The 12,174-nt window shown below is 47.4% G+C and overlaps 1 protein-coding gene across 5 annotated transcripts in view; it reads left to right on the forward strand.

Moving 5' to 3' along the window:
* Positions 1 to 12,174, forward strand: part of ERC2 (ELKS/RAB6-interacting/CAST family member 2) — a 1,295,684-nt gene that overhangs the window by 672,834 nt on the left and 610,676 nt on the right. The window lies entirely within an intron of this gene.

The following is a 12,174-nucleotide window of genomic DNA, read 5'->3' on the forward strand; positions in this document are numbered from 1 at the left end:
TTCTGCCGATCTTAGTATAGGGAGAGGTTGCTGCCGATTCTGTAGGGAGAGCGTTAGGCAGGGAAGAAGACAAAAAAACTGCTTCTGCTGCTAGCGATTTGGCCTGCACAACACACCAGTCACTGTGTGTGCAGTCCAAGGGGAGGCTATATAGTGGTGTATCAGTGGTGTTGGTTGTTGGGCTGCCTTTTAAGGCTTCCTGACAGGCTGGCATTGCTGTTTACCCACTGCTCCGCCAACTGCTTTTTTAAAAGCAATCCCAATTTTTTTTTTTGTCCTGCTGAGAAGAAAAAAAAACTGCTTCTGCTGCTAGCAATTTGGCCTGCACAACACACCAGTCACTGTGTGCAGTGCAAGGGGAGGCTATATAGTGGTGTATCAGTGGTGTTGGTTGTTGGGCTGCCTTCTAAGGCTTCCTGACAGGCTGGCATTGCTGTTTACCCACTGCTCTGCAAACTGCTTTTTTAAAAGCAATCCAATCTCCCTTATCCTCTAGTCACTTTTGTCACAGCTGTGCCATCGAGCCTGTCACATAGCGCTCAGATATTCATTGGGCCTCACACAATCCAAAAGTGTCCAGTGTCCAAAAGTGTGTGCAGAGATTCAAAATCTCCCTTATCCTCTAGTCACTTTGGTCACAGCTGTGCCATCGAGCCTGTCACATAGCGCTCAGATATCAGTGGGCCTCACACAATCCAAAAGTGTCCACTGTCCACAAGTGTGTTCAGAAATTCAAAATCTCCCTTATCCTCTAGTCACTTTTGTCACAGCTGTGCCATCGAGCCTGTCACATAGCGCTCAGATATCAGTGGGCCTCACACAATCCAAAAGTGTCCACTGTCCACAAGTGTGTGCAGAAATTCAAAATCTCCCTTATCCTCTAGTCACTTTTGTCACAGCTGTGCCATCGAGCCTGTCACATAGCGCTCAGATATCAGTGGGCCTCACACAATCCAAAAGTGTCCACTGTCCACAAGTGTGTGCAGAAATTCAAAATCTCCCTTATCCTCTAGTCACTTTTGTCACAGCAGTGCCATCGAGCCTGTCACATAGCGCTCAGATATCAGTGGGCCTCACACAATCCAAAAGTGTCCACTGTCCACAAGTGTGTGCAGAAATTCAAAATCTCTCTTATCCTCTAGTCACTTTTGTCACAGCTGTGCCATCGAGCCTGTCACATAGCGCTCATATATCAGTGGGCCTCACACAATCCAAAAGTGTCCACTGTCCACAAGTGTGTGCAGAAATTCAAAATCTCCCTTATCCTCTAGTCACTTTTGTCACAGCAGTGCCATCGAGCCTGTCACATAGCGCTCAGATATCAGTGGGCCTCACACAATCCAAAAGTGTCCACTGTCCACAAGTGTGTGCAGAAATTCAAAATCTCCCTTATCCTCTAGTCACTTTGGTCACAGCTGTGCCATCGAGCCTGTCACATAGCGCTCAGATATCAGTGGGCCTCACACAATCCAAAAGTGTCCACTGTCCACAAGTGTGTTCAGAAATTCAAAATCTCCCTTATCCTCTAGTCACTTTTGTCACAGCTGTGCCATCGAGCCTGTCACATAGCGCTCAGATATCAATGGGCCTCACACAATCCAAAAGTGTCCACTGTCCACAAGTGTGTGCAGAAATTCAAAATCTCCCTTATCCTCTAGTCACTTTTGTCACAGCTGTGCCATCGAGCCTGTCACATAGCGCTCAGATATCAGTGGGCCTCACACAATCCAAAAGTGTCCACTGTCCACAAGTGTGTGCAGAAATTCAAAATCTCCCTTATCCTCTAGTCACTTTTGTCACAGCAGTGCCATCGAGCCTGTCACATAGCGCTCAGATATCAGTGGGCCTCACACAATCCAAAAGTGTCCACTGTCCACAAGTGTGTGCAGAAATTCAAAATCTCTCTTATCCTCTAGTCACTTTTGTCACAGCTGTGCCATCGAGCCTGTCACATAGCGCTCAGATATCAGTGGGCCTCACACAATCCAAAAGTGTCCACTGTCCACAAGTGTGTGCAGAAATTCAAAATCTCCCTTATCCTCTAGTCACTTTTGTCACAGCAGTGCCATCGAGCCTGTCACATAGCACTCAGATATCAGTGGGCCTCACACAAACCAAAAGTGTCCACTGTCCACAAGTGTGTGCAGAAATTCAAAATCTCCCTTATCCTCTAGTCACTTTTGTCACAGCTGTGCCATCGAGCCTGTCACATAGCGCTCAGATATCAGTGGGCCTCACACAATCCAAAAGTGTCCACAAGTGTGTGCAGAAATTCAAAATCTCCCTTATCCTCTAGTCACTTTTGTCACAGCAGTGCCATCGAGCCTGTCACATAGCGCTCAGATATCAGTGGGCCTCACACAATCCAAAAGTGTCCAGTGTCCAAAAGTGTGTGCAGATATTCAAAATCTCCCTTATCCTCTAGTCACTTTTGTCACAGCAGTGCCATCGAGCCTGTCACATAGCGCTCAGACATCAGTGGGCCTCACACAATCCAAAAGTGTCCACTGTCCACAAGTGTGTGCAGAAATTCAAAATCTCCCTTATCCTCTAGTCACTTTTGTCACAGCTGTGCCATCGAGCCTGTCACATAGCGCTCAGATATCAGTGGGCCTCACACAATCCAAAAGTGTCCAGTGTCCAAAAGTGTGTGCAGAAATTCAAAATCTCCCTTATCCTCTAGTCACTTTTGTCACAGCTGTGCCATCGAGCCTGTCACATAGCGCTCAGATATCAGTGGGCCTCACACAATCCAAAAGTGTCCACTGTCCACAAGTGTGTGCAGAAATTCAAAATCTCCCTTATCCTCTAGTCACTTTTGTCACAGCAGTGCCATCGAGCCTGTCACATAGCGCTCAGATATCAGTGGGCCTCACACAATCCAAAAGTGTCCAGTGTCCAAAAGTGTGTGCAGATATTCAAAATCTCCCTTATCCTCTAGTCACTTTTGTCACAGCAGTGCCATCGAGCCTGTCACATAGCGCTCAGATATCAGTGGGCCTCACACAATCCAAAAGTGTTCACTGTCCACAAGTGTGTGCAGAAATTCAAAATCTCCCTTATCCTCTAGTCACTTTTGTCACAGCTGTGCCATCGAGCCTGTCACATAGCGCTCAGATATCAGTGGGCCTCACACAATCCAAAAGTGTCCAGTGTCCAAAAGTGTGTGCAGATATTCAAAATCTCCCTTATCCTCTAGTCACTTTTGTCACAGCAGTGCCATCGAGCCTGTCACATAGCGCTCAGATATCAGTGCGCCTCACACAATCCAAAAGTGTCCAGTGTCCAAAAGTGTGTGCAGATATTCAAAATCTCCCTTATCCTCTAGTCACTTTTGTCACAGCAGTGCCATCGAGCCTGTCACATAGCGCTCAGATATCAGTGGGCCTCACACAATCCAAAAGTGTCCACTGTCCACAAGTGTGTGCAGAAATTCAAAATCTCCCTTATCCTCTAGTCACTTTTGTCACAGCTGTGCCATCGAGCCTGTCACATAGCGCTCAGATATCAGTGGGCCTCACACAATCCAAAAGTGTCCAGTGTCCAAAAGTGTGTGCAGATATTCAAAATCTCCCTTATCCTCTAGTCACTTTTGTCACAGCAGTGCCATCGAGCCTGTCACATAGCGCTCAGATATCAGTGGGCCTCACACAATCCAAAAGTGTCCACTGTCCAAAAGTGTGTGCAGATATTCAAAATCTCCCTTATCCTCTAGTCACTTTTGTCACAGCAGTGCCATCGAGCCTGTCACATAGCGCTCAGATATCAGTGGGCCTCACACAATCCAAAAGTGTCCAGTGTCCAAAAGTGTGTGCAGATACTCAAAATCTCCCTTATCCTCTAGTCACTTTTGTCACAGCAGTGCCATCGAGCCTGTCACATAGCGCTCAGATATCAGTGGGCCTCACACAATCCAAAAGTGTCCAGTGTCCAAAAGTGTGTGCAGATATTCAAAATCTCCCTTATCCTCTAGTCACTTTTGTCACAGCAGTGCCATCGAGCCTGTCACATAGCACTCAGATATCAGTGGGCCTCACACAATCCAAAAGTGTCCACTGTCCACAAGTGTGTGCAGAAATTCAAAATCTCCCTTATCCTCTAGTCACTTTTGTCACAGCTGTGCCATCGAGCCTGTCACATAGCGCTCAGATATCAGTGGGCCTCACACAATCCAAAAGTGTCCAGTGTCCAAAAGTGTGTGCAGATATTCAAAATCTCCCTTATCCTCTAGTCACTTTTGTCACAGCAGTGCCATCGAGCCTGTCACATAGCGCTCAGATATCAGTGGGCCTCACACAATCCAAAAGTGTCCAGTGTCCAAAAGTGTGTGCAGATATTCAAAATCTCCCTTATCCTCTAGTCACTTTTGTCACAGCAGTGCCATCGAGCCTGTCACATAGCGCTCAGATATCAGTGGGCCTCACACAATCCAAAAGTGTCCAGTGTCCAAAAGTGTGTGCAGATATTCAAAATCTCCCTTATCCTCTAGTCACTTTTGTCACAGCAGTGCCATCGAGCCTGTCACATAGCGCTCAGATATCAGTGGGCCTCACACAATCCAAAAGTGTCCACTGTCCACAAGTGTGTGCAGAAATTCAAAATCTCCCCTGTCCTATAGACACCTTGTACCTTGTTTTACATTACTATATAGTTTGTTGGATTTTGTCTACATTTCTACCAAAAATGAGGAAGGCTGGTGGAAGAGGCCGTGGAATTGGGCGGGGGTTGGCAGCTGGTAATGATGGTGTTGGTGGTGGATCTGATGGTAGTGGCAAGAGCAAAATAGGACCGAATGCAGGAGGTGCTGACCCTGCGTCATCGTCTGGCTACATAAGGCCTCGAACGCTTAGTTTTCTAGGAGTTGGCAAACCGCTTTTAAAGCCAGAGCATCAGGAAAAAGTTTTGTCTTACATTGCTGACTCAGCCTCCAGCTCTATTGCCTCCTCTTCTTCAGTTGTAAAAAGTAAAAGCACTGAGTCGTCATTGGAGGCTCATGTTCATGAACCACACCTTTCCTTGTGTCCTTCACCCCAACCAAGATTGAAGGATGACGCAGGCCATACTACTGATTACTCCATGGAGCTGTTTTCACATACCATGCCTGGATTATCAAGTCAAATGGTGAATTACCCAGGCCAAGATGAATCTGACATGGAGTGCACTGATGCACAGCCGCTGATGGATGATTCTGCTGGTACATTCACTCAGAGCACTACATTGTTCTCGCAGTGTACAGAGCCAGATTCTGACCCTGATGAGACTCAGGTGCCCCTTCCCGCACACTATACCACCATACACGGTGACACAGAGGAAGGTGCACATGACATAGTAGAGGAGGTGATGGATGACCCAGTTGTTGACCCAGATTGGCATCCACTGGGGGAAGAGGGTGCTGCTTCCAATAGCTCAGATGAGGAGCATCCACAGCAGACATCGACATCGCAACAGCTGTTATCTGGCAGGCCCGGAGCACTCCAAAGACAGGTTCCAAACATCAAAAGAGTTGCTGGACAGCTTGTCCAGAGGGTCAAAAGATCACAGCGTGCTAGGCCGCAAAATGTCTGCCAAAGTAGGAAGAGTGCAGTGTGGCACTTTTTTAAACAAAATCCTCATGATCAGGCCAAGGTTATCTGTAAGAAGTGCGCAAAGACCTTTAGCCGAGGGAAAAATCTGAAAAATTTGAATACCAGTTGCATGCTTAGACATTTAACCAGCATGCACTTGCAAGCGTGGACACAACACCAAACCTCAAGTGCCACATGTGCAACTGATCACAACGAAGGTAGTCAGCAATGCTACATTGTTTCCCCCACTGTAAGCCCACCGGTTAGCACAGCAGCAAATGTTGAGGTGTCGTTGCAAGACCACAGCAGTCAGGGAATCCCACTGTTATATCAACGAAATACTGATTCTAGGCCATCAGAAAGAACACCAACTCCATCACCATCATCAACCCTCTCTCAGTCCGCCCTGTCCACCTCTACTTCCACCATATGCAGCTCTCAAGTCCAGCTCACCCTCCCAGACACTATGAGTAGGTCAAGAAAGTACTCAGTCTCTCATCCGCGTACACTGGGTTTGAACGCCCACATTGCCAAACTAATCTCGTTTGAGATGATGCCCTTTCGGTTGGTGGAAAGCACAGCTTTCCACGAACTCATGGCCTATGCAGTACCACGCTATGACCTACCCAGTCGCCACTTCTTCTCTCGCAAAGCCATCCCAGCCCTCCACCATCATGTGAAAGACCGCATTGTCCATGCATTCAAGCAGTCAGTGAGCGGAAAGGTGCACCTCACAACTGATGCATGGTCCAGTCGGCATGGCCTGGGCCGTTACGTGTCCATCACTGCGCACTGGGTTAATGTGGTGGATGCAGGGTCCACAGGGGACAGCGGTGGTGGGACAGTGCTGCCTAGCCCACGGTATAGGAAACAGTTGGCTGTAGGCGTTCGACCATCCTCCTCCTCCACCTCCTCCAGAAGCGAAAGCTCGTCCACAGAGCGCAGTCGTACGAGCACTCCATCTGCAGCTGCCACTGTTGCACATGATGTGTCCCCCTATCGAGCAGCTAGTGGAAAGCGTCAGCAGGCTGTGTTGCAGATGATGTGTTTGGGCGACAGACACACCGCCGAGGTGCTGGCCGAGTACTTGAAGCGACAAACTGAGTCATGGCTGGGCAGTGTACATCTTGAGGCAGGCAAGGTAGTTAGTGATAACGGCCGTAATTTTGTGGCAGCCATAGCCCTTTCAAAACTCAGCCACATACCTTGCTTGGCTCACACCTTGAACCTGGTGGTGTAGTGCTTCCTCAAAAATTATCCGGAGTTAACAGCCCTGCTCCAGAAGGTGCGAAGACTGTGCGCGTACATCCGCCGGTCGCCTGTACACTCCGTTCGTATGCAGAAGCTGCAGTGATTGCTCCACCTTCCCAACCACCGCCTCATTATCGACATTGCAACAAGGTGGAACTCCACCCTGCACATGGTGGAGCGGCTGTGCGAGCAGAGGCAGGCCATAATGCATTTGTGGGAGGATACACGGCCAGGCACTTTGAGAGCAGACATGGAGTTGACAGGTGTGCAGTGGTCGAAGCTGAAAGACCTTTGTAAAGTCCTTCAGTGTTTTGAGGAATGCACACGGCTGGTAAGCGCAGACGACGCCATCCTAAGCATGAGCATCCCACTTATGCGTCTGCTCATGCAAACTTTGACGCACCTTAAGGAGCAGGCGTCTGCAGCCAATGTTGATGAGGAGGAAGAGGGAATCCTTGATGACATTCAGCCAATGTCTGCTCAGGGACCTCTCCTGGACGAGGTGGAGGAAGAAGAGGAGGAGGAGGAGGATGATGGGGATGATTACTTAGGGGAGGAGGATGCATCTCGTGGGGCAAGTGAAAATGTTGGAGTGGCAAGGTCTGGTACAGGGTTTGTGCGTGACTGGAGGGATGTGGATTTGCCAGAAAGTGCTCCTCCACCCAGCACTCGCAGTGCATCATTGACACCGGGAACATTGGCCCACATGTCAGATTATGCCTTGCGGATCCTAAAAAGGGACCCCCGCATTGCCAAAATGATGAACGATGACGACTACTGGTTGGCCAGCATCCTGGATCCACGCTATAAAGGCAAATTACAAAACATCATGCCACAGGAGAACCTTGACCTAATATTGGCTAATAAACAAGCAACTCTGGTAAATCGGTTGCTTGAGGCATTCCCAGCACACAGCAGCGGTGATGGTTCTCACACGAGCCGTACGGGCCAGGGGCAGCTTGGCAGAGGTGTTCGTGGTGCACACAGCAGAAGTGGCATTGGAGACAGGGGTTTCATGACAATGTTGTGGACTGATTTTTCAAATACCGCTCACACAACTGGTAATACTGCATCGATGGAAAGTGACAGGAGACAGCAGTTGTCAACTATGGTAACAAACTACTTTTCCTCCCATATCGATGTTCTCCCACACAGGTCATTCCCCTTTGACTATTGGGCCGCTAAACTGGACACCTGGCCTGAATTGGCCCAATATGCCTTACAGGAGCTCGCTTGCCCAGCTGCAAGTGTGCTATCGGAAAGAGTCTTCAGTGCAGCTGGATCAATCCTGACAGAAAAAAGGACCCGTCTGTCAACCCAAAATGTGGATGATCTAACCTTCATTAAAATGAACCACGCATGGGTTTCCAAGGATTTTGTCCCACCTTCCCCTGATGACACATAGGGTGACAGAAAAATGGCTTGCTTTGGTCCACCTCTTCCTGTTACTTCACCTATTTCGCCTTTTGCATCAGCTGAATGTCCAACATCAACATATGCCACTTTCTAAAACTCCCTAACTGTGCTGCCTCCCCCCCCATGGCCGGGGTCACCACCTACCGCACGACACCGTGCGAGTGCCGTTGCCCTGGACAGGTGGGTAGGCCGACTCTTGGGCGCGGGCACTGGCACAGGGTCCCTCATAGTGCAATCAGGTGTCTCTGACGGTGGTGGTGCACACCCGCCGTCAGACACACCGCTGTACTATGAGGGGCCCAGTGCCAGTACCGACGCCCACGAGTGGGCCCCCCTTGCTTGGGCAGGGCCCCAGCATTTGCAATCTTTACCTCTCCCTGCTCCTCCGCTGTGTAATCTGGGCCGTCAAATCCATACTGTGCCTGACACCGTCTGAGCCTGCCTCCTGAGACATATATTTTGAATGTGTACGCTATCCATACATGTTATCCAGGGATACGGTACCCTTTCTAACCTTTGTGCAATCACGTGCAATCCATACTGGGCCTAACACCGTCTGAGCCTGCCTCCTGAGACATATATTTTGAATGTGTACGCTATCCATACATGTTATCCGGGGATACGGTACCCTTTCTAACCTTTGTGCAATCACGTGCAATCCATACTGGGCCTAACACCGTCTGAGCCTGCCTCCTGAGACATATATTTTGAATGTGTACGCTATCCATACATGTTATCCAGGGATACGGTACCCTTTCTAACCTTTGTGCAATCACGTGCAATCCATACTGGGCCTAACACCGTCTGAGCCTGCCTCATGCTGTATAGACATATATTTTGAATGTGTACGCTATCCATACATGTTATCCAGGGATACGGTACCCTTTCTAACATTTGTGCAATCACGTGCAATCCATACTGGGCCTAACACTGTCTGAGCCTGCCTCCTGAGACATATATTTTGAATGTGTACGCTATCCATACATGTTATCTGGGGATACGGTACCCTTTCTCACCTTTGTGCAATCACGTGTAATCCATACTGGGCGTGAGAACGGCTGGCGAGCTGTTAAGCAAGCTACAGCACCTGTCCAGACAAGTACAGGGATTCCCTAGCGAGGAGACTTATTTGATTGTTTTCAATGTTGGGACAGCAATTTTTGGGGAGCACTATACTCTGGAGAATGATAGATGGGGCCCACCATACACTGGAACATTCCAAAGGTGGACATCAGACACTGGAGCAGCATTTACAGGGCCCATTATACACTAGAGCATTAGAAATGGGGCCCATTATGTTTGGAGCATTATTTGGGCCCATAAGACAGTGGAGCTTCATCCATGGGGACCAACATATACTGTAGCATTATGTGGAGCTCATCATATACTGTTTCAAACATTATATGGGACCAATGATTCTGTATGGAGAAATAGATGGGCCTCGTCATGAGATGTAAAAAGTGAGGTATTTTTCATTGTACTATACCGCTATTTCTCTGCCGTATCGGAGCATGATGAGTTGTGGTATGTGTTAAAGGGGCGCTCTTTCGCCCAGGGCACATGAAAACCTGCAGCCAGCCCTCCCCCCCCACAGTTTGTAGCCAAATAACCCCCATTTTTCAGTGCGTAACTTGTATTATGAAGTTAATTAAGGTTGACAAGCTTAAGAAAGAAGAATTGATGCTTTTGGCATTCAAATGGGCACTGTAGGTGTGTTTCCTGTCCTCCTCTCACTGCCGACTTTTATTCCCCATTGACTTACATTGGGTTTCGTGTTTCGGGACGACCCCGACTTTTCCCTATAATCGGACGATCTTGCTCGACCCGACTTTTGGAAAAGTCGGGTTTCACGAAACGAAACGCGACCCTAAAAAACCAAAAGTCGCTCAACTCTATTTAAGACAAATTAAATGAAGATAATAATACCAAAGAATTTGTGTTTGCAATCATTTTCTGGAAGAAACTGAGTATTATCTGACAGAATTGCAGGGGTGTCAATACTTTTGGCCACAACTGTAGGTGATGTATTAGCAAAAAAAACACTGGAAACAGAGCCAGTAATATGTGTACTCTTTCCTTGGTGGGTTTTGCGATAGGTGGGCACAACTCCAGGAGTTTTTACATTTGTAATTTAGAAGTCTCGTATGATTTCTGAATTGGTCATTTGAACATTCCTCTCGATTCTTTGCTGGCAAATAAAATAAGGTCATAATTGACACAAATATAAATTCCTTTATGATTTGCAAACAATGCGTTTCCACCACCAGAATTCGGTCTTCGTAAGATATATTCTATTACATACATTGTGGGCAATTTAAAGGGAATATGCCACCCCCTTGTATGTATATGACCTATTTATAGAGCATACAGGTAATAGAAATGTTAAACTGGTCCTACCTGTATGCCTCATATTAGCAGTCTTGTTGTTGAGAAATCTTACATTCCTTTCTTATGCTAATGATTTCTTCAAGGCTCCAGTACATATGGTGCCTGGAAGAAATCCCTGCCTCTTGTCTTCATCACAATACTACCCTCCCCCCTTGCTTGTAATTTCTGGCACTGGAATTCCGCATCTTCGCCTTGCAATACCTCCACAATACATACATTTTCCTCTCTTTTATGGACACTGCATTCAGAGATCTTCTGCGCAGGTGCCAGCTAGTCACTGTGATCTCCTGTGTGCACGCCGATAAGATGCTCTCCCCACTTCCTCCTTGCATAATCATCGCTACTGTCATGACTCTGTTGTTGGCTGTCCCGGAATCAGGGGCTCCTTCCCTGTCCTTAACACCAGGGGGCACCCTAGCACCCCTTGTTATCCGGGTTACTTCTGAAGGTGAAGATGCCAGGGCCACGTACATTGCCTTACCGCCTGAATGCACCTTCAGTCTATACCATTCCCCCACCCAGGAGAAAGAGGAATAGTAGTGCACCGTTAAATACCAACCAGAGTAATACGGTAATACGAACAGGGGAAATGGAAAATCCCAAATATACACTCACATATAACAGATATGCACTGGGGAGTGAAAGATGGGGTTAAACCCAAGTAGGAGAAGATAGGGAATTATTACACTCACAAAACCAAGCAACTTTCACAGATAAATCCAATAACCAACATCTATCCTCCTAGCCATGCACTATAAGCTAGCTCTAACAATGTTAGTCAGGACCCAGATTATATAGGTGATGGGAGTGGCCAACAGAGCACAGCTGAGAGCCTTAGCTCCAGGAGCTCTCAACAGAGCAGATTGACTTCTGCATTTCCCAAAGAAATTTACACCATTGAATAAGAAGTAATGCTTCTATTCAGCACAGGAGTAGGAGAACTCAGACGCTGAGGTCTATTGGCTCCTCTCCATTGTGGTAAACCCGTGGCAGCTAGAAACCAAGTGTACATAACGATGACTATGCAGGGACGAAGTGGGGAGAGAACCTTATCATAGCGCATGTCGGAGGTCACTGAAGTGGAAGTCATAACGCATTCCTGCTCAGACAAAAAATGCGGAACGTGTGTGAACAAACGCGTTGTCATTTTTATCCGGTGATATAAAATCCAATTCTATTCTTTTCCAATAAAATCTTGCTTTTTAAAGGAACTGGAATCTACTTTTTTTTTCTTCCTGGGTAGCCAAAAGAAAACCCAAATACCACACAGAACATGCAAAGTGTTTGCAGATGTTGACCTTGATCAGATTCGAACCCATGACCTCTTACTGCAGGGTAACAGTACTATCCACTTTCTTATCGATTCTAAATATTTTCAGCTTCACGCAGATTATATCTTGCATTTTGCTCAACCTAGTTAACAGACGATACGGTGATATCGCCGTCAACGATTTTTGTGGTAGGTGTGTGTGTTGCCTTTATTAAGTATTTTTCAGTGTTTTAGTATGAAGTCACTTTCCTCCAGACATGTTCGGTTCTTGATATCCAAGTATGA

The sequence above is a fragment of the Dendrobates tinctorius genome, unplaced genomic scaffold (genome assembly GCF_039654945.1).
Source record: "Dendrobates tinctorius isolate UK_male_01 unplaced genomic scaffold, ASM3965494v1 ptg000038l, whole genome shotgun sequence".
In the NCBI taxonomy this organism is placed as follows: domain Eukaryota; kingdom Metazoa; phylum Chordata; class Amphibia; order Anura; family Dendrobatidae; genus Dendrobates; species Dendrobates tinctorius.